This window comes from Puma concolor, chromosome D3 (genome assembly GCF_028749965.1).
Source record: "Puma concolor isolate L17-30 chromosome D3, mPumCon1.1.hap2, whole genome shotgun sequence".
NCBI lineage: Eukaryota > Metazoa > Chordata > Mammalia > Carnivora > Felidae > Puma > Puma concolor.
Window position 1 is genome coordinate 40,860,973 of NC_141678.1, and position 24,309 is coordinate 40,885,281.

The window sequence follows — 24,309 nt, forward strand, 5'->3', positions numbered from 1 at the left end:
CATTTTCTGGAAAAAAAGAAAAGAAAAATCTCTGCCTATCCAAGATGGAAATAAAATGAAAGCACCCCCCACCCTCCCTTAAAAAAGCAAAGCTACTGTATAGCCTTTGTAAAAAAAAAATCACTATCTCAAAATAAATAAATAAATAAACTAAAAAAAAAAAAAAAAGTCCCCCTCTCTCTCTGCCCCTCCCGACTAGTGCTGTCTCTGTCTCTCTCAAAATAAATAAATAAATAAACTTTTTAAAAAATTAAAAAAAAAAAAATCAAATTGCCACAGTCACCAAGCATGTTATGGTACAGCTGAGTGACCCAAAGGTAGCTGAGGTGATAGAAATAGAGGCACACAACAGGAAAGCTGCAATTTTGTCTTCCTTTTAGGGACATGAGCAGAAAAGTGAGTTAGCAATATATAACAGCTTTCTGGGCACGTAGGCCAGTATTATAATGAGGGGTGGGATGCTGTTTACAATGTAAGTGTCCCATTAAAATAAGGAGGGCAAAGGAGGGAAGTTTTCCCACTAAAGTGTAGGAATCTAATTTGGAAACAAATACAGTATTTCTACTCTGAGTAGCACCAAGCTATGTTTAAGCAAAGATATTATTGGTAAGAGCTCAATAAATGTTAGTTACAACTATTATATTTATCATTATTATTCACTCTAATCAGGCCTTTTAAATGAGCCAGACTGTCATTATAGACCAATCTGAATTTTATTTATTATTATTTTTTTAAGTTTATTTAGTTATTTTTGAGAGAGAGAGCACAAGCTGGGGAGGAGCAGAGAGAGGGAGACACAGAATCCAAAGCAGGCTCCAGGCTCTGAACTGTCAGCACAAAGCCTGATGTGGGGTTCAAACCCATGAACTGTGAGTTCATGACCTGAGCTGAAGTCTGACGCTGAACAGACTCAGCCACCCAGGTGCCCCACAGCCCAGTCTGAATTTTTAAGAGACAGCTGTCTAAGGAGAAAAATACAAAAGATGTGTATGGTGAAATAAAATCCATCAGTAAGATAGTTTTGGAGGCTTCCCTGAAAGTCCATTTTAAAATAAATAAATAAATAAATAAATAAATAAATAAATAAAGTGTCGTAAAATGTCTTTATTAATCAAAATCCGGGGCGCCTGGGTGGCGCAGTCGGTTAAGCGTCCGACTTCAGCCAGGTCACGATCTCGCGGTGCGTGAGTTCGAGCCCCGCGTCAGGCTCTGGGCTGATGGCTCAGAGCCTGGAGCCTGTTTCTGATTCTGTGTCTCCCTCTCTCTCTGCCCCTCCCCCGTTCATGCTCTGTCTCTCTCTGTCCCAAAAATAAATAAATGTTGAAAAAAAAATTTTTTTTTAAAAATAAAAAAAAACAAAATCCTTTTTGGGTTACCATAACCAACAGAGTTGGGAGCTGAAAAATAACCAACAGCACCTGAAGAAGAATATTGTTACTTCTTGGTAAAATTTTAGTTTTATAAATAATCTGGTAATTAGTTTTCTTTTTTTTTTTTTTTTTTTTAAATTTTTTTTTTTAACGTTTATTGATTTTTGAGCCAAAGAGAGACAGAGCATGAACGGATGAACGGGGGAGGGTCAGAGAGAGGGAGACACAGAATCTGAAACAGGCTCCAGGCTCTGAGCTGTCAGCACAGGGCCCGACGCGGGGCTCGAACTCACGGACCGCGAGATCGTGACCTGAGCCAAAGTCGGACGCTTAACCGACTGAGCCACCCAGGCGCCCCTGGTAATTAGTTTTCTAAGAAAAATATAATTGTGTATCTTCAGGTCAGTAAGAGTCATTACATGTCATCCTGGATTACTACAGTATCCATTACAGGGACATGGGAGCCATTCAAGAGATGAGTTTTCTTATTCTGATAAAATCATCCACCCAATTTACAACTACATATCTTGTCTCCATCTAGATATATTTGAAGATGACTTCAGGTTAGGATAGAAGACTGATGAAGCTAGATCACAGAGTCTCCCCTAAAATTAAATGAAGTGAACAAAAAAGAAATGCACAGAAACCTTCATTTGAAACCCTTTGTTCACTAGTGCTCGCTGTCAAACCCCACAGACTTCGTTTATCTTTTCTTTCCTCCATTGGTAGGGGAGTGGTGTGGCTGCCAAGGAGGGGCAATTAGCAGGTGAAGCAGAGGTGAAGCGGAGTAAATAAATGCCTACGTTTTTCCTTAATCAGAAGCAAAGGCTTCACAGTTCTACTTTTAACTGGAGAGCAGCTAGAATCTGAGAGTAAATATACTCTACCAATAAAGTGGGATTAATTGTAGGACAGGAGTTTTAACCCAAATACAGCAAAAAGAGCAATGACCAGGTCCACCAACACGAGAGCCCGTGGCCTCAGCTGAAGCTCCTCCTCTCCTCCCGCCCCAATCCCCATCCCTGTAGACACCAATAGTTGTACCCTGTCTCTTCTTCCCTTCTTCTTTACTTAAAAACAAACAAACAAAAAAACATCACAATTGTACTGAGCACACGCAATCAGAAAAAAAAAAGATATATATATATATATGTATATATATATAAAGTTTATTTATTTTGAGAGAGAGAGAGAAAGAGCACACATGTGAGGGGCAGAGAGGGAGAGAGAGAGAATCCCAAGCAGGCTCTGTCAGCACAAAGTCCAACAGGCTCAATCCCACAAACCATGAGATCATGACCTGAGCTGAAATCAAGAATAGATCGCTTAACCAACTGAGCCACCCTTGTGTCTGCCAAAAAAGATATTTCTAAGCTACCCCATAGTGAGGCACTCATAGGTGTTAAGCTTGAGGCGTGTACAACTTATGGGAAGGTACTTAAATGGAGTGGGCATTCCCATTTCCTCTTCTCTCTTACTGGCCAAAAAGCAAATGTGATGGGTAGAGCTTGAGTTTGTGACCCTAACACTGCAGAGTATCATATTAACTGTGACGGTTGGTAGACTTCTAAGTGAGAGAGGATCAAACCTCTTTCTGATTGAAGACACTGTTACTTTGAATTTTCTCTTCTACGGACGAGTCTAATTCTAGCTGATAGATGTTCCCTTCAACCTGCCCTCGGACAATGAGAGAGAAAACACAAAAGACTCAGCCTCAGAATTTCTAACAGGAAGACAAACAGGCCTCAGATCAGTGTGAAAAAGATTGTAAATAAGAATTCATCCACACCCTATCTGTGAAAATAGGAAATCTGGATAGGGTCCCCCCATGTTAAATAATAAGATGGAGAGGAGGATTGGATGAAGACAAGGCAAATACACTATGACAGAAAAAGGGCAGGAACAAATGAGTAAAATATATCTGGGAAGAAACATATCTAAAAACCTAAAGAAAAACAGCAAATGCTTTGCATTCTATGAAACAAAATTAATATATAAATTCAATGAAACAAGAAATCAAAGACGAGCTAAGGCAATAGAAGGCTAAGATTGCAATGTGTGATAATTTTAGGTGTCAACTTCACAGGGCTCCAAAATGCCCAGTCATTTGGTCAAACATTACAGTGAGTGTTTCTATGAGTTGTTTCTGAATGAGATCAAAATTTGAATCTATACCCTGAGTAAAGCAGATTGCTCTCTCCGATATGGGTGAGCCTCACCCAATCAACTGAACACCTGAGTAGAACAAAAAAGGCTGAGTAAGAGGAAGTCTTCCTGCCTGACTTCTTTTGGCACATTGTTCTTTTCTGGCCTTTCAACTCAAACTGAAACATTGGCTCTCATTGGTGTTGGAGCCTGCCAGCTTTCTGACTGGAACTTAGGCTATCAACTGTCCTGGTTCTCAGGCCTTCAGACTTGGACTAGAACCACACACCAAATCTCCTGGGTCTCCAAATTGCAGCCTGCAAATCTTGGGGTTTTTCAGCCTCCATAATCATTTTGGCCAATTCCTTAAAACTCTCTGTCTCTCCTAACCAACAGGATAGATACAGATGAAACAGATATAGATGATATAGATATAGATATAGATATAGATATAGATATAGATATAGATAGATATCGATGTAGATATACCTCGTGCTTAGATATATATATCCTGCTGGGTATCTTTTTCTGGAGATACCTAATACACAATGCTAAAAAACAAAAACAAAAACAAAAACCCAAACAAACAAAAAACAAAAAAACCCACAAACACAAAATAAACACATAAACAACAAACTCCAAAACAATGAATTACTTAAAAAATTGATTCAAGACAGCAAGGAATGGAACACACATAGCTGAAAACTAAATTAATAACATGAAGGAAAGGTCTGCAGTAATCACAGAGAATGCAGGGGAAAAAGAAAGATATTTTAACAATCTTAGGGAAGAAGCTAGATACAGAGTAAATAATAATAGTCTGACATCAGGATGGCTGGTATCCATAATCAGAGACTACAATAAGTGGAATAGAAATCATATTAAAAGATACCATAGAAGATGGGGCGCCTAGGTGGCTCAGTCGGTTGAGCGTCCAACTCTTGGTTTCAGCTCAGGTCATGATCTCACAGATCATGGGTTCTAATCCCTCACTGTCAGCACTCATTCTCTCCCTCTCTCTCTGCCCCTCCCCTGCTTGCTCTCTCTCTCTGTCTCTCAAAATAAACAAAAAAAAATTTTTTTTTAAAGGAGACAAAAAAAAAAAAATGCCATAGAAGAAAAAAAATGAAGCAAAAAAATACAACTGCAGGGGACCCTGGGTTGCTCAGTCAGTTAAGTGTCCAATTCTTGATTTTGGCTCAGGTCATGATCTCAGAATCATGAGATCGAGTCCCATATCTGGCTCTGTGATATATAACTAGCAAAAATTAACAGAAAGGGAGATATGAAAGGAAGTCTAAGTATGGTAATTTTTCATCCTTTCTATTTCAGAGTCAATAGATAGTGTCTCCATTTTATCACTAAAAAATAGGGATTTAGGGGCGCCTGGGTGGCTCAGTTGGTTAAGCAGCTGACTTCGGCTCAGGTCATGATCTCGCGGTCCGTGAGTTCGAGCCCCGCGTCGGGCTCTGTGCTGCCAGCTCAGAGCCTGGAGCCTGTTCCAGATTCTGTGTCTCCCTCTCTCTCTGCCCCTCCCCTGTTCATGCTCTCTCTCTCTCTCTCTCTCTGTCTCAAAAATAAATAAACGTTAAAAAAATTAAAAAAAAATAGGGATTTAGTCAATTATATCAGTTCATAAAAGGTAACTATTAGAAGACCTAAAACTGCCTGGCTGACTCAGTGTAGAACATGTGACTCTTGAGCTTGGGTTGTGAGTTTGAGCCCTATGTTGGGTGTAGAGATTACTTAAAAAAATAAAATCTTTAAAAAAAAAAAAAAGACCTACCAGTGGACAATAAGCCTTTCAAGTTACCAAGGTAGAGTACACTTTAAAACAAAAGAAAAGGGGTGCCTGGGTGGCTCAGTCGGTTAGGCGTCCGACTTCGGCTCAGGTCATGACCTCACAGTCCGTGGGTTCAAGCCCCGTGTCGGGCTCTGTGCTGACGGCTCAGAGCCTGGAGCCCATTTCGGATTCTGTGTCTCCCTCTCTCTGCCCCTCCCCTGTTCATGCTCTGTCTCTCTCTGTCTCAAAAATAAATAAATGTTAAAAAAAATAAAAAAAAAAAGATTAAAAAAAATAAAACAAAAGAAACAGATATCATGAAGTAAAATAAAGGGTGTGTTGGAAATACAAAATGTACATGACAATTAATATTAAATATATGGCATATGAATAAGTATAAAAGTATTAAATACATATGAGGAAAAAAAGGAATCAGATTTGGTTAAAAGCAATTAAATGCTAAAGAGTTAGAAACAAAGTTGTTCAGAGGCACCTGGATAGCTCAGATGGTTAAGCATCTGGCTTCAGCTCAGGTCCTGGTCTCATGAGTTGCAGCCCCCGCATCAGGTTCTGCACTGAAGGCACAGAACCTGCTTTGGATCCTCTGTCCCCCTCTCTATCTGCCCCTTCCCCACATACACTCTCTATCTCTCGAAAATAAATAAACTTTAAAAAGAGAAACAAAGTTGTTCAGAAATATTGAAAGGGAAAGATAGATCAATGCATCCCAGGGAAATGAAAACCAAAAAAAGAGAGCTGGCATCATAATCAGTCAAGGATGAATTCAACGAAAGAAATTTGAAAAAAGATAAAGAGGGGAATTTTATGATGGTAAAGAATAAAGATATAACTGTCATAAATCTTTATGGATCAGGAACTGAGCCATCTGGGTGGCTCAGTCAGTTAAACGTCTGACTTCAACTCAGGTCATGATCTTGAGGTTCATGAGTTGGAGCCCCACTCAGGCCCTGTGCCAACGGCTCGGAGCCTGGAGCCTGCTTCAGATTCTGTCTCCTTCTCTCTCTGTCCCTCCCCCGCTCATGCTCTGTCTCTCTCTGTCTCTCAAAAATAAATAAATGCTAAAAAAATTAAATGTCAATTAATTAATATTAATGGATCAAATTTTATATTATTGACATACATGAAAAAATGCAAATGCAAAGAGGATGAAGATAAAGACAGTATTACTAGGAGACATTAACTCTTGGAAACTCATTTCCAATTCATCTTTGTAAAATAAATATATAAGAATAGCCAGTGGGGACACCCGGGTGGCTCAGTTGGTTGGGTGTCCGGATGACTCTTGATTTCGACTCAGGTCATGATCTCACGGTAGGTGGGTTCCAGCCCCAGGGTCAGGATCTGCACTGACAGTGTGGAGCCTGCTTGGGATTCTCTCTCTCTCCCTCTCTCTCTCTCTGCTACTTCCTGACTCGCACTCCTTCTCCCTCTCAAAATAAATAAATCTCTTGCTCTCAAAATAAATAAATAAATAAATAAATAAATAATAATAAAAAAAGGAAACAACAAGGAAAAAATATGCAAAAAACCCAAAAAGCTAATAAAGAAGAAAATTGAGGGAGACTAGTCCTACCAGATATGAGCATCTATTATAAAACTTCAATAACTGGACCAGTGGAGTTGATTAAAGAGTCCAGAAATAGAACCAAAGATACAGAAGTATTTTTAGATGACAAAAATCCATGGAACAAGAGTAATTATTCAATAAATTGTGTCAGTTTAATTGGTTAACCATTTAGGGGGAAAAATAAGTTTCAGTTCCTGCCTTATTCCAAAAATAATTCAAGACAGAATTTAATGTAAAATATAAAGCAAATAAAATGTGGGAACATTTTAAATACATGATTTTGAAGAGGAGCTTCTTTCTAAGCAGATTATGCTACCGCAAGCCAAAAACCTAAAAGACATGCATTTAATTTGATAAAAATGTAAGAAATTTCAGTTTAGCTAAAAATCACATAAATACGGTTTTTAAAAAACAAGAAACAAAATTGGGGAAATATTTGCCATACACATTCCTGAGAAGGGCTAATTTCATCAATAGACTTAAAAATTCTTACTAAAGAAGAGTTTGGTAAAATCGAATTTGTGGAATGTGTGAGTAAACACACTACCAACTCCTAAAACCTTTTTGTTTTGTTTTGGGTTTGTTGTTGTTGTACTGAGAGAGAGACAGAGAGACAGAGAGAAGTGGGGCTCACCCAATTCAGGGCTCAAGATCACCTGATTTGGGACTTGAACTAAGGAACGGTGAGATCATGATCTGAGCCAAAGTCAGATGCTTAACAACTGAGCCACCCAGGTGCTCTGTTTTGGTTTTGAATAGCTTTATTGAGATATAGTATGTATGTATGTATGATATAGTATGTATGCCATATAATAAAGCAAACAGATTTAAACAATTTGATCAGTTTTGATAGAGTATAAACCATGGCCACGTGAAAATAATGTATCTATCACCTCCAAAGTTTTCTTGTGTCCCTGTAATTTCTCTCTCCCTTGTTCTCTTCCCCATCCTCAGTCCCCAGGCAACCAGCAGTTTTTTCATCCCTATCAATTAGTTTGCAGTTTTATAATTTTATATAAATGGGATTATACAGTATATACTCTTTGGTTGTCTGGCATCTTTAACTCAGCGTAAATATTTTGAGATTTATCTATGTTGCTGCATGTATCAATAGTTCATTCTTTTTTTAAGTCGCTGATTAGTATTCCATTGTATAGTACTGTATATTTGTAGATGATGTCTTTTATTGGTGATTAGTATTCCACTTATAGATATGATTTGTTTAGCCATTCACCTGTTGATAGTCATTTGGGTCATTTCCAGTTTGAGGCTATTAAACCTGGAGCTGCTTGCTGTGAGTATTAGTGTGTAAGTCTGATAAGGACATATGCCTTTATTTCTCTTAGATAAATACTTGTGGGTGGTATATCCCAATATGTAAGGTTATCCAAGATTTATTAGTCATTAAACATTAAATATAGCATGTATACTTTGATCTCATTCATGTACATTTAAAAAATACATATGCTTTTGTAGGTACTTCAATACCAACTTCACAGTTTGGCTGAATTCCAAATGGCTGGCTGTTAAAATCAATATACAGTTAAAACTAAGACTGAAACAGATTATACCATCACAGAATGAACGTCTGGGTTACTACAAGAATAAGTCTGAATTTTTATTTAAAAATTCAAATATTATGGGGCACCTGGCTGGCTCCTTGGGAAGAACATGCGACTCTTGATCTCTGGGTTGTGAGTTTGAGCCCCATGTTAAGTGTAGAGACTACTAAAAAATTTAAATAAACTTAAAAAATAAATAAACAAATGAAAAGTCAAATATTAGTTAAATATTTAGCAGACACATCTTTAAAGATTGCCATCATGGTTCAGGAACAGTGCTTTCCCCAGTGGGGTCAGTGGGTCAGCAGCTCCTGTGGTCATGGTACTGCACATTTGTAACAGGTAAATTAGGTGTTCTTTTTCAACCAGCTCCTTTAATAACATCTTGATGTGTGTGTGTGTGTGTGTGTGTGTGTAGCATAATACAATTTAGGAAGTAGTTTTTCAGTAGCATGTTTTCTAGAAGGAAATTTGTATCTAAGATTTATAGAGTGGGCAACTCTCCAGAATCTTTTTACTTCAATTATTGAAAATCAGATGAGATCAGTCACGTTCAGGGTGGTATGGCCAGAGACAAAAATGATTAGCAGTCGATAGGGGTCAATTCAACAAGATTCTGTTTAAAGTTTTGAGTTTGATAGACTCAAAGCTATAAAGAATTGTCTCTTATAAAGAATTGTACTCTCATCAAAACTTTTTTTTTTAAATTGTGGTAAAATACACACAACATAAAATTTACTACGTTATAACCATGTGTAAGTGTATATAGTTCAGTGATGGTGAGTATATTCACATTATTGTGCGACCACCACCACCATCCATCTCCAGAATTTTTATCATCTTGCAAAACTGAACTTCTCTACCCATTAAACAATAACTTCCCATTCTTCTTTGCCCACAGTCCCTGGTGACCACCATTCATTCCACTTTCCATGTCTATGAATTTAACTACTCTAGATACTTCAGAAAAGTAGCATCATACAGTATTTGCCCTTTTGTGACTGGCTTATTTCACTTAGCATCATGTCCTCAAAGTTCATCCATGGTGCCCGCCCTTTTGAAGTTTCAAGAGTGAGAACAAAATGTGTTTGGGGTACCTCCTTTTTCTCTATATCTCTACATAATCTTTATTATGTCTAAATATGTCAGGTTATTATTACATGTGATATTGGAGTTTTCCTTCTTTGGAAAATCTGAAGTGATAACAAACCTGCCATTCTGCATTTAATTCATCTTTACAAGATGTGAAGAATTCTCGAATAGATTTTTTTCTTGTAATAATCATGGCCTAATTGGAATTAAATAATAAATAATTAATCAAAATTCTTTCTCCTGTTTTTTTTTTTTTTTTTTTACATTTATTTATTTTTGAGAAACAGAGACAAAGTGTGAGCAGGGGAGGGGCAGAGAGAGAAGGAGACACAGAATCTGAAGCAGGCTCCAGGCTCTGAGCAAGCAGTCAGCACAGAGTCTGATGCGGGGCTCAAACCCACGAGTTGTGAGATCATGACCTGAGCCGGAGTCGGACGCTCAACCGACTGAGCCACCGAGGTGCCCCTTGATCAAAATTCTTAAGAGCTATCTTATTCACTCACTTCACCAAACAAGTTTGCAGATACTAGAATTTTGATACTCTCTAATCTTGATTATTGTCCTTAAAATTTATACTTATTTTTTATAAACATTTGTGGACTCAAAAAGGACTTACTTTCTATCCTTTCCTAAAGTTCTCAAACTCTGCCTTAATTATTTGCACTGACTGTTAATCTATTGCCTTATTTATTTAATTAGTTGAAAAATCTTGGGGTACCTGGGTGGCTTAGTCAGTTAAGTGTCTGACTTCGGCTCGGGTCATGATCTCCCGCTTCATGAGTTCGAGCCCACATCAGGCTGTCTTCTGTCAGCAAAGAGCCCACTTCAGATCCTCTGTCCTCCTCACTCTGCCCCTTCCCTGCTTGCTCTCTGTCTCTCTTTCAAAAATAATAAACATTTGAAAAAAAGAAAAGAAAAACAGAAAATTCCTAATGATGACTTTTGTTCACAAACTTAACTTTTACAACATTAATTATTACACTATTATTATTATTATTATTATTATTATTATTACAATGGTAAATACACACTTTAACTGAAAGAATTTCAACATAAAACACTTGGGGAGAGATTTCCATCCAAATTATACCTAGAATGCCTCCTATGTTTAAAAGTGATTGTTCAGATATTAGCAACCAATGACTTGCCTTGTTTGGATCATGGGTGTTTTATGCTGATTAGCCATGATATAGCCTAATCTGAAATGGCAAACCTTTTCCATAAAAGGCTGGAAATGAAATACTTTTGGCTTTGTAGGCAAGCTTCTGTTGCAACTACTCAACCCTGCCACCTATCGTGAAAGCAGCCAAAGACAATTATATAAAGGTATAGGTGTGGTGGATCTCAATAAAACTTTATTTACACAGGGCGCCTGGGTTGGCTCAGTCCGTTAAGCTAAGTTTGGCTCAGGTCATGATCTCACAGTCTGTGGTTTGAGCCCTGCGTCTGGTTCTGTGCTGACAGCTCAGAGCCTGGAGCCTGCTTAGGATTCTGTGCCACCCTCTCTCTCTGATCCTCCCCTGCTCATGCTCTGTCTCTCAAAAATATATAAAATAAATATTTAAAAAAAATATTTTAAAAAAATAAAAATAAACCTTATTTACAAAACAAAAGCAAAGCCAGATTTGGCTTGAGGCTGATAAATTGCAGACAACTACTCCCTTCCCCACCCCCTTCCCCAACCTCACCCTCCCCAATTTGATAATTGGTCGTGCACAAGTCTGAGAATGCCAGGGTTCTCTATGAGTTGGCATTTGACTCTTCAGTCTTCCACAGGCCAAAGTTGAAACCAAATCGCAGAATTTGGCAGAACTCTTAGGCCAAACTGATGTACAGAGCTTCTAGAATACATGCCAGTATAAGCATTACGAAACTTTTGGATAGATAAATAATTGTCAGTCTTGGGTTCCTCTGGGGAGTGGAGAGGAGGCTGGGGTAGGAAACTTTTCTTTTTCCATCCTTGTTTACTCTATGCATTGTTATCATGTGCATTTTATTACTTTAAAACAAAGTCAAGGAACATTTCCTCACTGAATGACTTGGGATACATAGAATCAGACAGTTTGATGTTTTCTATCAAATACTTGCTGTTGTGGCATTTTCTTTTTAACTAGAAGATTAGAAATTCCCTTGTGATGATAATATGTGGCAACTCTTACTTAGGTTAATATGACTTAGTCTGTTTTTTGTCACACTGCAGAATCAATCTGGGGGTGGGGGTGGGGGGTGAAGGGAGACAAAAGTTACAGACGTCCAGTTATAAAATAAATTATGGGCATGTAATGTATAGCATGTGACTATAGTTAATGATACTGTGTTGCATATTGAAAGTTAAGAAAGTAGATCTTAAAGGTCTTCATTACAATTTAAAAAAAAGTGTAACTTTGTAATGTGACAGATGTTAATTAGACTTAGTGATCATTTCATGAGATATACAATATACAAATATCCAACCATTATGTTGTACACCTGAAATTAATATAATGTTATATGTCAATCGTACCTCAATTAAAAAGTAAAATATAATTTAAAAAAAGAACTCACAAAGTAAAAACATATCAACCTGGAATGCTAGCTAGTTCATGTGTTCAAGATGCTATAAGAAGCATAAACAAGGAACATGTAGGACTAGATAAAGATCACAAGGCATGAAAAAGTTAATTTGGTTCATTGATTATGTTTTTAGTCTTATCACAGTGATCATATTCTTTTGTTTTTAAGTTTATTTATTTGTTTTGAGAGAGAGAAAGAGTGCATGCAGGGGAGGGGCACAGATTGAGGGAGAGACAGAGTCCCAAGCAGTCTCCACGTACTGTCAGCTCAGAGTCTAACATGGGGCTTGATCTCAGGAGCCAACCGTGAGATCATGACCTGAGCTGAAATCAAGAGTCAGATGTTTAACTGACTGAGCCACCCAGGTACCCCACAGTGATCATATTCTTGACAACAAATTTTTACCAAAAAAAGATTTTATAATTCTCGATAATACTGTGCTATAAATAAGAGTATTTATCGGGGCGCCTGGGTGGCGCAGTCGGTTAAGCGTCCGACTTCAGCCAGGTCACGATCTCGCGGTCCGTGAGTTCGAGCCCCGCGTCAGGCTCTGGGCTGATGGCTCAGAGCCTGGAGCCTGTTTCCGATTCTGTGTCTCCCTCTCTCTCTGCCCCTCCCCCGTTCATGCTCTGTCTCTCTCTGTCCCAAAAATAAATAAACGTTGAAAAAAAAAATTTTTTTAAAAAGAGTATTTATCAATAAACCTTGGAGAAATATTAGTGACTAAAGTGTCTTGAATACTTACAATGAGCCAGACATTATCTTAAGTGCTTACCATGAATTGCCATAATCAGCGTTCACAGCATCCCTCTAAAGTGGGTGCTAATGTTAGCCTCATTTCACAGATAATACAAAATTAGGCTTAAAGAGGTTAGCAATTTTTTTTTTTTAATTTATTTTTGGGACAGAGAGAGACAGAGCATGAACGGGGGAGGGGCAGAGAGAGAGGGAGACACAGAATCGGAAACAGGCTCCAGGCTCTGAGCCATCAGCCCAGAGCCCGACGCGGGGCTCGAACTCACGGACCGCGAGATTGTGACCTGGCTGAAGTCGGGCGCTTAACCGACTGCGCCACCCAGGCGCCCCAGCAATTTTGTCCAAAACAAAATAGGTCCAACTATTAAGCTAACAAGTTCTCAGATTTGAACTTATGCAGCCTGATTTGAGTCCTTCTGACTTAGCATTTGACCCAGTGAGGAGAGGATGGAGTGGAAAATTCAGGAAGCCTTTCAAATGGGCTGTGGAATGCACTCGAGGACTTCCCAGTGTAGAAGGGGTGAGAAGATGGGAAGAGTTGCAAGGGGCACCAGGGTCACCTCCCTAAATGCCACTGGCTTAGAAGATGGACTGAAGTTGGCATTCCGTTTGTGACCACATGTCATTTGGGAGCAAAGGGAACACACTACTATTCAAGTTTCATAAAACTCAGGTTTCAGAATTTTTCGGTGTTACTGGACGTGCTAACTGAAGAGTAATTGTAATGAAAAAAAAATCATCTTTAATTCAATTCCTCCTGTAACCTAAATGTTTTAAGGTGAAAACACTACACGGCTTTTCAAAATGCTTAAGAATGCCAGTAAACACACACTGAAAAGCAGGCTGAACTTGGGTGAGGGCCAGATGTGACAAAAGAGAAGAAATAACAGGCAGGCTCGGAGGGAAGTGATGAGTGCCGAAGCCAAGGAGAGAGGAGCCAGAATATTATCTGCAGAGCATGAAGCAATGTGTGCCGCTTGCAGTGCAGCTGTAAAGAGGAAATAACGTAAACATTTCAACAAGGAGTTTCCCTCAAATCCTTGAAAGCCTGTGTGTGTCCTCTGAATGACCGAAGCCCATATAAAGATAATGTTCACAACCGAGAAGGTACTCTGCTACAAACCAGGACTGTGTGAGATAAGCGGGCCAAGGAGACAGGAAGGTCAAGGGCATATGGATCGTGATGGCCCAGCAAGCTCTTGCCAACCTGTTTGAGTGTTACTCTCTTTTTACCTTTTCCTCTTTTTGGTGAAGTCTGGCTTCATAACTAAAAACAGAATACTGGAACTTGTAAATAATTTACAAATCTTACTTCCTTTTATCTTGTCTAAGCTCCAATTCCTTCAGAGCCTGGCAACTCTATGGTCATCTCATTAATCTGGAAATCCAACGTAATTGGTCTGTGAACAGTGCCATGTATAGAAGTGTTAACACCACACTCCTCCCCAGAGGTTAAATTTGTTGGAGTGCTTAACCACCGTGTTTTAAGGTCTCAGCCATTAAATGAAATAACACATATTCAGATTACCAAGTGCCCACCAAGAATGAAAGTACACGGCAAGCCCACAGCGACTAGGGTCTGCAGTGAACGGAAGACACTGGATGTAGTTCAGAGGTTCCTACACTCACTCTCCCTCAGAATTTCCCGAGGTTTCCCATCAAGCATATCCCAGGGCTCTTCTTCCAGAGATTCTGGTTTGAGGGGTCAGAACAAGAGACTATTTTTAACAAGCCCCTCCCCCCCCCACCATGTGCTTTTGAGATTTGGGATTGGCTTTTGAGAATTACTGTTGGCAACTAATCTTTACCATCTCTGCCCCACTCCTAGTCTTTACCCTGCCTCATTCCCCTGCCCCAGGGCCCTTCTGTCACCCTCCAGCTTCAGATTTATTCAAATGCCTTAGTTTGACATTTAAAGCCCTTCTCCTTCCCTTTACACTTCTGTCCTATCAGATTTTGTTTCCAACATGCTGGCAGTTTGTAGTTCTTGATGAGCCATGGTTGCTTTTCATTTTACATACTATGAACTCTTTCTTAAGTGCCCCACACTCTTCTCAACACCCACTCACCTGCCACCAACCAGCGACAGCACGCACACCCATCCCCACTCTCCCACACTGCCCACTGGAGGACCCCCACATGCCTTTCCAGTCTAGACTTCGTCACCTCTTTGATCACCGTACCCGTAGTTTAGTTTGGATGCTCCTGGTAGATGCCCCTATGTTACCCTAGCGCAGGTTCTGTTAACACTTATCAGACGATCCCACTCATACACAGTTGTTAAAAATGTATTTTCCCTACTAGATTGTTAACTGTTTGTGGTCTTGCATCTCTAGAGCCTAACACAGCTTTTGGGCTACAGTAGGTTTCTCATACATGTTTATTAAATGAATAACTAAGTAAGTAACCTGATAAGGTAAACTATATGAGACATACACCATCTGCATTCTGTTCTTTCACCAGTCTCTTTTTTTTTTAAATTTTTTTTTTTTTCAACGTTTATTTATTTTTGGGACAGAGAGAGACAGAGCATGAACGGGCGAGGGGCAGAGAGAGAGGGAGACACAGAATTGGAAACAGGCTCCAGGCTCTGAGCCATCAGCCCAGAGCCCGACGCGGGGCTCGAACTCACGGACCGCGAGATCGTGACCTGGCTGAAGTCGGACGCTTAACCGACTGCGCCACCCAGGCGCCCCTCACCAGTCTCTTTTTTCTGGGCCATCTACAAAGAGGGAGAAGGGATCATGCTGGAGAATCTGGAAGGAATTGGAGAAAGCCCTGGATTCAAGTTCCAGAAAATTAGGTGAGTGTCCATCTAGTGGTGGCAGCAAGGAGGGAAGCAAGATGGCCTAACTAAAGGGTTATATACATCTTATATGCAGCTGCCTGGCTGCCTGAGGAGGGGGAGAAAAGAAGGTCTCCACAACCTGCTTCTTCGGTATCTCCTTCTAATTCATTCATTTTCTCAATCCTTGCTACTCTAGCATTAGTTCAGGTCCTTCCAAGAATATGGGCCTTTCAGTAACAGGAGCAGAAATGTATCATCCAGGCTCAACCAATACACATACCAAAGTCCTCACCATCCTTTCCATAGCACTATTACCAGGAGCCCCCCAAGCCCGTGGTATTCAAGAGCCATTTGCTTACATGGTAACATACCTTTGGCACTCATCCACCATTGTAGTCAAACTATAGTGCATAAACATGCCCCATTAATCCCTCTTCCATCTGACTTAATGAGCAGGATTTTATTCCTGTTATGCAAAAGGAGAAATTGCGTTAGGGGACTACTATTAGATATACCCAGTCTCGTAGAATGTATTCTCTGGTTTTGATGATTATCAAGTGTTGTAATTTTTAATGGGAAATGCAGGCATAAGTTCCAAATTTTTAAAAAGAGAGTATTTATGGTAAAACTAAGTCTTCTTCTCATTCCTGGCCCATGGCTACTCATTTACCCCCTCAAGAGCAACCAACTTCTTATATGTGTCTTTCCAGAGACACTTGATGCATTTATGTTTGCATGAATGCACGTGGGTGTGCCCACAGATGTAGAAAAAACATTATGAATACGAATATGATTTCTCAATGTGGTATGAACTCTATCTGGACTCTCCTTTCAACTGAGGCCACTGATTTCCATATGTGCCTGCCATTCCTGGCCTCTATGACCCAATGTAGCATAAAGGCTGGGGAAACGCATTTGACCGCTGGCCACCACTTCCCCACAGGCTGTAGTCTGTTGGTCAGCCTCACTTCCGCTAGTCAGGAGGTTACCCATTTTGCTGCCTACTTCCAATTTAGCCCAGATGCAAAGAAAGCAGGGCAACCTCTGTGTATTTTCTGAATCAAACACATCTTTTCAAATAAAAGAACAGCATGCCATGGAAGAATTTCAATATTGACGTCTGTTTTGAAATATTCAAGCAAAGTAGCAAAATGGTGAAGGTGACAGGCATCTGGAACACAGGTGGAAAAAGGGGGGGAAAATCACAACAAAAATCATATGCATATAAAGATGGATATGTAGTGAAAAGCAAAAATACTAAGCTCTTCCATCCCCACAATTGTGGCGGGAGTACAAATACTCGCGTTTCATCTCTTTATTTTTTTTTTATTATTATTATTTTTAATGTTTATTTTTTTGAGACAGAGAGAGACAGAGCATGAACGGGGGAGGGTCAGAGAGAGAGGGGGACACAGAATCTGAAACAGGCTCCAGGCTCTGAGCAGTCAGCACAGAACCTGACGCGGGGCTTGAACTCACGGACGCAAGATCATGACCCGAGCCGAAGTCAGACGCTTAACCGACTGAGCCACCCAGGCGCCCCAACGTTTCACCTCTTTAAAATGATTTTGTCTGTTTCCTCTTTGTAATAATTTGATCACACCCATTTACCCTCGATTTCACTTTATTCACTCCATTCTTGGTCAATCTTGCCAACTTGTAGGGCTAGCCTGGATTTGCACATCTTTCCAAGACGACCATCTTGGATGGGTGAAGGGTTTTCCTTCCTCCCCTTTCTGCGGAGTACATGGTGGATTTGCTTCAGATCAGCTGCTCAACTACTATTCATGGATCTCCCATTCTGCATGGAAAGACAATTAGATAAAGAGAGGTCCCTGCTCTCCTTGGGTTGATGTTGTGGAAGAGGTTGGAGCTATAGACTCTTTCTGTCTTTTAATAGGGAAAGAAATAGGCAGACTCATAAACAAAGTAGGGGGGGGAAATGTTACATGAATGTGACATAGTTCAAGAAGTGTGCTACAAAAAAAATCCCTGGTTCTCTTAAACACCTGAAATGAGGGTAAGGAGAGAGACTGAGACATAAATCTTTTTTCTGGGGAAGTTTCTCAGAATCACTGATGAAAAATTCGCCATTATGATTGTTTTCTGAGATTGCTGTCTTTATTCCCATGAATGTAGGCATTGTTCCCTCTTGGCTTCTCTGTTTACAGATTCTTGTCTCTTTGTATGTACTTTTCAAGGTTTGGGCCCCAAAGGTGTAAAAACTCTGTGTGGGGAAAAGTGAGAGGGAGGGTGTTGAGCTCAAGGGCAATTTGGAAACAAAGGGGTAAAGTGGCCAGTTTTACTGCCTGATAAACTGGGTGAGGGGGAGGAGGTCCTGGAAGCTTCAGAGAGCCTGGAGTAGGAGGCTCCTTCTGCCACAAACGGCTATGATGGCCTCCAGGGAGATTTGAGAGATTAGAGGCCTTAATCTTCTGACCTGAGAAGTGGGGACTCTTCTCTCTCTCTCTCTCTCTCTCTCTCTCTCTCTCTCTCAATGACTTTCAGCAAGTGGACCCACCTCTCAACTGCTTATAACCTGGTAGGAACCTAACTAGAGAATATGCTGAATTTATTTATCTATCTCCAAAACAAGCAGGAAATCTTGAATATTTTATTCTTAATTGTTTTAAGTCTTACTTATTTATTTTGAGAGAGGGAGAGAGAGAAAGAGAGAGGGCATGAGCAGGGGAGGGACAGAAAGAGGGAGAGAGAGAGGAAGTGGGGTGGAGCCTGGGGCTCAGTCTCTCGACCCGAGATCATGACCTGAGCTGAAATCAAGAGTAGGTTGCTTAACCGAGTTAGCCACCCAGGCACCCCTTGAATATTTTCTTTTTTTCTTTCTTTTTTTTTTTTTTTTTCAACGTTTATGTATTTTTGGGACAGAGAGAGACAGAGCATGAACGGGGGAGGGGCAGAGAGAGAGGGAGACACAGAATCGGAAATAGGCTCCAGGCTCTGAGCCATCAGCCCAGAGCCCAACGCGGGGCTTGAACTCACGGACCGCGAGATCGTGACCTGGCTGAAGTCGGACGCTTAACCGAGTGCGCCACCCAGGCGCCCCTCCTTGAATATTTTCAATGTAACTTTTAATATCGAGGTTTTTCAGGGTGCCTGGGTGGCGCAGTCGGTTAAGCCTCTGGAGGACTTCGGCTCAGGTCATGATTTCACGGCTTGTGAGTTTGAGCCCCTTGTCGGGCTCTGTGCTGACAGCTCAGAGCCTGGAGCCTCTTCAGATTCTGTGTCTCCCTCTCTCTCTGCCCCTCCCTTACTCACACTCTGTCTCTGTCTCTGTCTCTCTCTCTCTCAAAAATAAAATAAACATTAAAAATAAATAAATAATAAAATTGAGGTTTTTCTCTTTTACGTGTTTACTTGAGTTCTTAGCTACCGTTGTTTGCAGGTCTGCAGGAAACAATGGTAGTGCTGGGAAAACAAACATCACTGTCAGAGCAAGCATTTTGTAAAAACCACCTTTTTCCTCTTTGGTGAGCTGTTAGGCCATCAGCTGTAGCCTCAGCACGGCCACAGAGCACAGCTGTGTTTGGGGTTCTCTAAAGGGAGAGAACCAACCTTTCTTACCTGCATCCAGAGTACTAGGCGGTCTGACACTTCTAGGAGGGCCCGAGGAGGGCCAGAATATTTATGTCGCCCACAGCACTGGGACATAATATCTGAGTGGGTAAATAAGAACTGAATAAATAGATCACACCTAAGAAGATAACTTAAGGGGCACCTGGGTGGCTCCGTCGGTTAAGCGTGTGCCTTCAACTCAGGTCAAGCCCCACATTGGGCCCTGTGCTGCCAGCTCAGAGCCTGGAGCCTGCTTCAGATTCTGTCTCCCTCTCTCTCTGCCCCTACCCCCCCTCTCAAAAATAAATAAACATTAACAAATTTTTTAAAAAAGAAGATAACTTGAGAAAAGCACAATGAGCACAACCTCCTAAAATGAGCCATTGTCAATCTATACTCAGATTATTACAAAACGTGAATAAAGTATTCACATTCAGTTTTGCTGTGCTAGTTAGCGTCGTCCGTGAGGAAATATGCTTCATCATCATGTTCGTTCAGAACGGGTGTCTGAAAGGCAGTGTTGTACGCTGGGAGCAATGTCAACTGTAGCACAAGCAGGACCAGTAAAAGATTCGGTTGGCTTCCCGCAAGACTTGTGGAAACAACTTTTTCTATCTAAACACACCCACTCAACCACACCCCACAACATACTCCTGGTATCCTGCCAGAATACTTCAGATCTCTCAACCTCATTTCTGGGTCTGACAGTATTTCCAAGAGGTAAGTAGAGGCAGGGAGCAGCTGCACTGAGAAGCTGTCTCATGGTCATTTGTGCAGGGGCTGATCTTTATATGCTTAGGTTGTGTGACTTAATGGAGCATCTTATAGGGAATTAATAGAAATAGCTGGCAACATTCTTGACATACTAATAGTATTCATATACAGAGCATGATTTTACAAAGTATTTTCATACCCATCCACTGGCTCTGTGCCTCAGCCTTCTCAGCTCTAAAATAGAAGTGATAATAATAATACTGACTCGCACAAGATGACACCGCCAGTAAGTGGAGGAGTCAGGTTTTCTGAGAGCAAAGGCCATAATCTTACTTTCGACAAAAGTCCTTTTTCTTCAGTGTGAAAACAACCAGAGCATTGCTGAGATCTTGGCATTTTTCTGTACACTCAATACATGTTTGTAAGTGGATGAATGATTGATGGAAAGAATGAATGAATGATACAGCTTTGTAAAAAGGAGTCCGAGAGATTGCTCCCTGGATTTTGGGGTTCACAAAATAATATGAATTTCACTGCAATAGACTTTGTTATTCTATCTCTTTAAGAAACAATTTTGACAATGTTACAGCATTATTGGGACGAATACTCTACATATTTATACTCCTGCTTTATCACTTTCAAGTTCATTAAGGAATAAGTTACTACACTACCTAAGAATAATAGTGCCATCTAGCGACACTTATGGTTATTGTCTCTAAAATTGCATATGACAAGAGTGTGATGTGTGCCATCTGTGATCCTCAGCACTTTTCTGTCCAAGAAAACTTTTCTCAAAATTTCAGTATGTGATAGACTTTTACATCCTCATTCATATTTCCCAGATGACATATTTACACACCCTATTCCTGTCAGATTTTCAAACACTGTTTATCTTTTAAGACCTATCAGTTTTGAGAGGCAACACCAACCAACACAATTACTTTTCAGGATGAACAATATAAATATGTACAGTGATTGTAAGACATCTTGTTTTCAAAAGCATTGAAGTGTAAAAAAAAGTCCATTTACAATCAAGGAAGTTCATCATTTAAGTATTTATTCATATATGTATTGCCGAACTTTAAAATTTATTTTATACAATTATTTTATAAGGAAAGATAATCCACTAAATGTGTAAATATAATTTAACTTTTAAAATATTAATGGCTTTCATATATATGATAGTATAGTCACATAAATTTACAAATTAGAAAAAAACTTTGGTCATTATTTAATTAGGAAACGGTAGGTTTCATGAGAAGCACTCCATCTCACTCAAAAAGCTTAGAAGCTAGTCTTGGCTCAGACACTGTCCAGTTATATCAAGTTGAGCAAGTCAGGGAACTTCTGTAACTCAGTATTCTCACCTGTAAAACTGGTTAACAATGCCTACCTTATCCACCTCCTAGAGTTTTGAATCTTCTTTAATGATGGTAAGAAACTAAATGGTGTTATTCCCAACAATCATTTTCCTGGGAGGGCAGGTTCTGGAACTAGACCGCCAGAACTCAAATAACAGCCCCATTGCCCACCAGCTGTGTAACCTTGGTAAGGTACTTCTCTGCTCCTCAGTGCTTCATTTTTAGAACAGGAGTAATACAAATACAGTCCCTATCTCAAAGGGCAGTAGGGTAACATGCTTAGTACATAGTAAACATTCAGCACAGTTTCAACTGCATGATTGTACACAAACATCCACACATCCCCAGTGTGATAGCCAGAAGATCAACTGTCAACTTAAGAGACCATCACTATGTGATTCTCAAAAAAGAGAACGATACTGTATAGAGTTTTCATTTATTTATTGACCAGAAAAGAACAAGGTCCTAACCTAGGTGCCTTCTATTACCGGATTCCACAACTCTCTTTATAGATACTATAGGAAACAGAATGGGATAGGCAGGTCAACCTAAGATATTAAAAACAACTGATTTTTAAAAAGCTTGGTGGCAGTTAGAATAATATTAGGGAGACAGCAACAAGGCAGGGTTGAAGGAGAGGAAATAGACAAGGAGAGATGTTTTACAACCACCTCCTCTACTATTTTGGTAGTCTGAGCCGCCCTTGTGTCTTACCTGGATGACAGCAGTAGTCTCCTAACTGGAAGCCTTATTGTTTTTGTTTCTACTCTAGCCCCTCCTTTCTTTCTTCTCCTTTCCTCTCCGCTCCTCCCCTCCCCTGTCCTCTCTTTTCTTTTCTTTTAAGTAGGCTTCCCACCCAGCACGGAGCCCAACGCAGGGCTTGAACTCAAGACCCTGAGATCATGACCTGAGCTGAGAGCAAGAGTCAGACCCTTAACTGACTGAGCCACCCAGACACTCCTTGCCCCTCCTTTCCATACACAGCAGCAAGGTTAAGTTTTTAAAAATCTCACATTTCTTCACTGCCCAAAGCCCTAGGATTCCGCACTTAGACCAAACAGCAAATACCACCCTTGTCCTTCTGTGCTCTCCCAATGCTCTTGCTATAGCATGCCCTGAAAGGAGTCTTGTGAGTGGTAAGAGGGGAACCTCTTTCTTGTCATGCAGATCTCTGCTTAATGTCACTTCTCAGAGGCCCTCTGCTACACTTGCTCTGTTCTTTGTCCCACAGCACTTATGTGATATGGCTTACTGACCCTGCCTCTCATCAGTGAACGTGAGCTCCAAGAGGGCAGTACCTTTGTTCTGCACCCCCCCCCCCCAGTTACCCCCAAAACTTAGAACCGTGCCTGGCGGGGACACCTGAGTGGCTCAGTCAGTTTAGCATCCGACTTTGACTCAGATCATGATCTCAGTTCATGGGTTTGAGCCCCGCGTGGGGTTCTGTGCTGACCGCTCAAGAGCCTAGAGTCTGCTTCAGATTCTGTGTCTCCCTATCTTTCTGCCCTTCCCCCACTCGTGCTGTTTCTCTCTCAAAAATAAATGTTAAAAAATAAAAATAAAAAAAGAGGTGCCTGGTACATAACAGGTGACTGATAAACATTGGTTTAATGATGATCAAGATTATCTCAGATTTTCCCCCTTTTCTTAAACATATAACGATTCTCCACCTGGTTTGATACCGCATGGTGACCTTAAGCTTGGACACGTGCTTTGGCTTTTCTCAACTTCAGCTCTCATAAAAAAAGCAGGAATAACATCTGCCCTATCTACCTCGTGTGCCGTGAGGATCAGATGATAAATGTGAAAGCTCTCTTGAAGTGCAGGGCACTATACTAGACCATGACAGTGAAACTGCTCACTCATTTTAAAGAGGATGGAAAGGAAGCCCAGAAAAATTAAGTGGCGTCATTACATGGTATGTAAATGCATTGATTTCTAGCAGATAAAATACCGAAACAACATTTTTAAGAGAGGAAGAGGTGTTGAACAAAATTGGGAAAACCTAGTTTGGTTTTTTTTTAAGGTTTTTTTCTCTATTATATTGCCTGGCTTTGAGGATTTTAAATGAACTCCATAGCAGCCTTGTCTGTTCTTCAGTCCTTGCCTATAGTCTATAATTTATATACCACATGAACTGCCTTCAAACATAGTATTGCTTAAAATCTGTTTTTTAACTGGATACTTTCCTGAAATTCTGTTCAAATCAATTTCTACAAGTTATTTTAAATTTCAATGACTACAAAATTATGTTAGAATGTAATGGACATGTCTTGACCTTTTAAGCATTTGGGGCTTTTTGCAGGACTATAAACTCTGGAGTTAGGCACCCAGGTTGGAATCCCACCTCTCACTTACCACAAGTGACTCTGATCAATCACTCAACTATGCAGAACTCAGTTCCCTCACCTGAAATACAGCACTAATAAAAATCTATCTCACAAGATTGTCGGGAAGTCAGTGAAAATCATCTGTGTGCAGTGCTTCACACATAGCAAATGTTCCTTCACTATTCATCAGAATCTTCTTTGGCTCTAAGATCCATAAACTGTTCAATGTTTCCTCAGATATATTCTATATTTATCATTCAATAAACATCTGCCTTACTAAAAAGCATTAAAAACACAAAGGTATGAGTTTTTACTGAATAATGATGTTAATTTGTACTTAAAAGCTCTGAAGGGGCACCTGGGTGGCTCAGTCAGTTGGGAGGCCGACTTCGGCTCACGTCATGGTCTCGCAAACTTTGTGAGTTTGAGCCCCACATCGGGCTCTGTGCTGACAGCTCAGAGACTGGAGCCCGATTCGGACTCTGTGTCTCCCTCTCTCTCTGATCCTCCCCCACTCACACTCTGTGTCTCTCTCTATCTCAAAAATAAATAGACATTAAAAAAATTTTTTTTTTTAAGTTCTGAAGAACATTGTCCCACATAACTGAAAAATCAGCTTTACCATGAAATTTGAGATCTGTGAACTTGAAAATCTGAAAAAAAAAAAAAAAAAAAAAAAAAAAAAAGACTGCCC

General features: G+C 40.2%; 1 long non-coding RNA gene across 1 annotated transcript in view; it reads left to right on the forward strand.

Moving 5' to 3' along the window:
- LOC147575520 (uncharacterized) overlaps positions 1-24,273 on the forward strand; it is a 145,373-nt gene extending 121,100 nt beyond the window's left edge. Inside the window, exons 6-7 of the long non-coding RNA XR_015242475.1 lie at positions 15,553-15,652; positions 23,591-24,273. This is a non-coding gene — a long non-coding RNA (uncharacterized LOC147575520). The remainder of the gene's footprint in view (positions 1-15,552; positions 15,653-23,590) is intronic.
- The last annotated feature ends 36 nt before the right edge of the window (positions 24,274-24,309 follow it).